Source organism: Sinocyclocheilus grahami, unplaced genomic scaffold (assembly GCF_001515645.1).
Source record: "Sinocyclocheilus grahami isolate Dianchi unplaced genomic scaffold, SAMN03320097.WGS_v1.1 scaffold1802.1, whole genome shotgun sequence".
In the NCBI taxonomy this organism is placed as follows: domain Eukaryota; kingdom Metazoa; phylum Chordata; class Actinopteri; order Cypriniformes; family Cyprinidae; genus Sinocyclocheilus; species Sinocyclocheilus grahami.
In genome coordinates this window covers 150,986-155,797 of record NW_015506981.1, presented here as the reverse complement: position 1 = coordinate 155,797, position 4,812 = coordinate 150,986, and the positions used below count along the sequence as shown (strand labels likewise).

Here is a 4,812-nt window from a genome sequence, read left to right as displayed (position 1 = left end):
GAGATTCAGCATGTTAAGTAACTATTAATGCAGATAAGACAGCTTTAGACAATTAATGTAAGTTGCATGCAAAGTATTGATGTGTCTTTTATCTAAGACCACAACAACTGAATGAGCTCTTCAGGTAGGAAAAAAAAGTCATGTGATCCTGAAAACTCAGGTAACGCCATCTCTGTTTCAGAAAAGGACTAAGCAGGACCAAGTGTATTCATTTTCAACAAATGTGGCATTAAATGTATGCACAAACAAACAAAAGGCCTTTTAATGAAGCTTTTTATTTGCATCTGCATGTAGTGTAATAGTGTAACGTTTGCGGTGATTCTGTCTTATTATTCGCTTCACCAGGCCATCAAACAGACACATACACACATCTCAGAACATCCCTCCTGTACTGCCATTTATTTGGACTTAAGATCACTGCTGTGTATAAAAATCACACCAAATTAAAGAGCTAATGAAGAAAGAAAAATATCAGTCACAAAGAAGAACTCTTAACGTTATTAAACCATCTTGCCCAAGTGGAATCTGCAGACCTTTTCTCATTTTCTGTATTTATTTTAGGGAAAATATCTAAAAATCTGCTCTACTGTAACATAAAATGTGTTAACCTGTAAAGTACTAAGCTCTGAAATCCTAATCAAATTAGCCAAAATATTTCATAAATGAATATGCAATGATGCAATGACAGCAGAATTCTGTAAATCTCTGTGTGGGCCTGACGGCTTCTTTAGACAAACCAATTCATATACAACCTCTGTTACTCAAAAATACTCAGTAAGTAAATAAAAGGAAATATACAACAACAAATAATACATTAGTGTCATGTCAAGAGTATCAAAAATGTGCCAAAACGTTTGGTGCTTTAGTAGAGAAGAAATGTAAAAATGTAAAGAAAGCACAAAACACTTAACTCAAGAAAGCTCACAAAGACGTCATGATCTGTGATCAAATGATACAGCTCAACAGCTCATATAAACACTCAAATTTGACCCTTCATCTCAGCGAGCCCAATTCAAAAGGCTTGAGTGATGGGTGTCTTGGTCCATGGTAAAAGATGAAGACGTAAAGCAAGCAGATCAAAGCTCCATGGACTTTAGCAAGATCACCGTGGGAATAATTCTTACACAGTTCTTAGTGTCTTTGCATGTGTGGACTTTTCGGGACCTTCATGCACCATCCTTCTTTTCTTTAAGCGACAAGGCCTCACAGAGGGGAACTCATGACTAATTATTACCACATTTTTGCAAAATACCATTCCCAGTCATGTTCTTCAGAAACGCTACATGCTACAAACTGTGACAACACTTGCAAATTATTCAACTAGTCTCTAATATAAATCAACATAAAGTAGGAAACAGGCTGTCATTTTTGATTACTCTGTGATCGACTATGCATGAAGTGTTGCTATCAAAAACATTTGCAAATGGCCACTGAAAACCTGAAGTTGCTTCTTGATTCCATTATGGGGCAGGATAGCTGATGCAGATAGATGAGTGGCAGTCTGTAGCATGTGCGTTAAATTCCGTATAGCTCTCATCAGACACTTTGTGTGATTGCTGATACAGATGAGTAGAAATGTGACAGAAAGGAAGATGGCACGCTGCGCAGTCAAGATGCTGTCCTTGCGCTACCGTGGAGAATATTGGGGAAATGATAACATCTCTGAAATCATGTTTGAGATGTTCGAGAAAAGTATCTTGAAGTCTCCCTTGCTGTTTCTCTGCTGTAAAGGCCCAGTGCTCAGCAGGTTTCTGGGTGCAGTCTAAAGCAGGTTTCCATGTGTAGAGCTGTCTGGAGGCATTATGGGATCATCTGGAGGACTCACGGTTCCTCTATGGGCTCTGATTTGCTCAGAAGTGGTGGTGTTATCACTGACAGAATCGTATTGACCTGTTGACTGCCATTCTGCATCTGGATTTGGAGCTAAAAGAGGAGATGGGGGCGCCACCTCTTCAGTGCCATTAAGTCCATATCTGTACACCACAGGAGTATATGGTTTGGTGCTGGTGGCTGCCTCGACTCCTACTTTTGATTGAGACCCTCCACTGCTGCTGTCTGTAGGTAGGCACTTGAGGCTGGGATAGTGCCCAGACTCAGCCATGACCTGTTGGAGCTTCTCCCAGGCAGCCGGAGCATCAGCACCTGCTTGGGCGGCCTGGAAAAGCAGATGGGCATGTTGGCGGAGCTGAGCTATGTCTTGTTTGGTGGCCGCATTTTGCCGGTCGTCTAGGACGCAGGAATTCCACTACAGGTCAAGTCCCAGCTGACTCAGAATCTCCACTGTGTTGAGGAAGCGACGATGCCGTGCTGTTCCTTTGAGGTTGTTTGACCCTTTGCCAGAGCCACTATTCAGTTCTGGGCAATGCTTATGGGGCTCGTTTCTGCCCTGGATGAGGTCATTGGAAGAGGGTGGGGAAAGCGTCTGAGTGCTTGAGATGGATGGAGAGCTCACGTTGAGGGAGGCAGAGGGACTAGATGGGCGGCATGGGCTCTGGTGCTGGTAAGAGCCAGAACGTGTCTCACGGCCTGCAGACAGAGAACGTGAGAGGGAATGAGATTGCAACAGCAAGTTGTTCTCTGGCTGTTTGTGCAGATGCTGCTTGGCCGCTTGCGTGGTTGTGGACACCTCGTCTCTCTTCTCCTCTGTGCATACTCTCTTACTCAGGCTGTGCTCCTCTGTGTTACTTCCTCTACTGGCCGTTGGTTTCTCTGGGGTTTTCTTACTTGGGTGAGGTGCGATTCGAGGGTAGGAGTTTAGGATGGGGAGGTAAGTGTTTTTGCTCTTCTTTACACCCTTGCTTTTGGATCTCTGTGGCTGGGGTTGAAGGATGTGTAATGGGGCGCTTTGATTGATTCCAGGCTGTTGCAGCCAGAGGACGTGGGTGGGACCCTGACTGCTTGTAGCACCTCTATCCCATGACAGAGATGAAGGAAGGATGTGGTCCTGACCAGACTGCCCAGGCTTGGGAAAAAGAAAAAGAGGAGAAGAGACCGAATTCCTTCTTGTACAGAGCAGTTTTACATCAAGAAATCACAAGTAAATGAGGTGCCTTTTGTAGCACATTTCACAGCAATGTCTTGTTTTATAGGATGTGTTCTTTTCTATGTGACTCACTTCCACGTTTCATTACAAGCACTTAGGACCTTCGGACACCTCTTACCATGTATTTCAATGCCACACATCATTCTTCTTTCTTTATACCTCTGCCTAATTAATTGTATCTTTGGATTTGGTTTAAAATGTAATGGGCTGCCTTGTTGTCTACTTTCTACATACAATAAAAAGGAAACTTGAAAGTGTTTTGGAACTTGACTGTCTCAGGATTGACTCACCTGCTTCAACACCACATTCTTAATGATGAATATTGGGGTGAGTTCAGGCGTCCCGGACACCAGTATGTGGCTTCCCTGCAGGGGACCCTGCTCCACCCCACCCAAACCCTTGCGGACCTGAGGCTCATTCACACTGCTATGCTGGTCATCTGCATCAGTCTGCAAGGAGTCTGAGCCAGTGTCTGAGAAAGAAAAAGAGCAGTAGGAGGAGAAAGGGCATTGGATGGAACAAAAAAAAGAAAAGGAAAAGGCAAGAGGAAGGATGGGAAACAAAGAAAGAGAAATACAAAAGTCTCAGTCTACTAATGACAAGTCAAATGAAGGACCATTCAATGCCGGAACCTTGAAGTTTTGGCACGGATGTTACACAAGCCTCATAAAACTACATTTTATGGTCAGAATTACACTTCTAATTAAGAGGTTTGACTCGTTCAGCTGCTTGTGCATAAAATCAAGCATATTGCAAATAAATATCCTTATACAAACAGTTGAATAATGCATATCAAAGGTAGTGCTGTCAAATGATTAATCGCGATTAATCACATCCAAAATAAAAGTTTTTGTTTACATAATATATGTGTGTGTACTGTGTATGTTTATTATGTATATCTATATATAAATACACATACATACAGTATATATTTTGAAAATATTTACATTTCTTTACATGTATATATTTATATTTGTATAATTTATATTATATATAAATATATTTAATATACAAACATAACATATTTTTCTGAAATATATACATGCATGTGTGTGTATTTATATATAAATAATAAATATACACAGTACACAAACAAAAACCTTTATTTTGGATGCGATTAATCGTTTGACAGCACTAAAAGGACTCAGTTCAACATGGCTCTGTCATAAAATGCAACCAGGAAAAGTTTTTTCTGAATATGATGTGACCTAATGAACACGTTTGGGATTAACTGGAATGCTTTCTTCGACGCACGTTCATGAGAGTGCCACAACACGTGCGACATGGTACTCTCGTGAACGGGCATTAAAGACTGACAAGGAAGAGAAGAAATTGTTGAATAAAGTTATTTTTATATAAAAAAAGTACTTTTTTGTTTTCTTTGCTCACAAAAAGACTTGCAGTCACATATAGAGCCCGACTGATTTATCGTTTTGCCGCTTTTATCGGCTGATATGAGCCTGTCGCAGATATACCTGCATCGGCGTATATGCCGCAGATATGCCACTGATATGAATTTTTTTTTTTACATTACATATGCAGATAAAATGCTTGTAAATGGTGTAAATACTTAGTTTGTCCAGCAGAGCGTGCTCCATTGTTTGCTACTGGCGACCCTGGGCGGCCCAGGTCACTGTAGTGACACCAGCCAACCCTTTCACTTCAGTAAGGAGGTCTCTTGTTCAGGCAGCAGCAGACAAGCAGTCAAGCAGTGTCTTAACGGTAAGTTGTGTAGCGTCTGGACCACTCCAACACACAATATATATTTT

General features: G+C 41.4%; 1 pseudogene; it reads right to left on the bottom strand.

Moving 5' to 3' along the window:
• Window positions 1–372: 372 nt before the first annotated feature.
• Window positions 373–4,812, bottom strand: part of LOC107572730 (CLOCK-interacting pacemaker-like) — a 17,158-nt pseudogene continuing 12,718 nt past the window's right edge.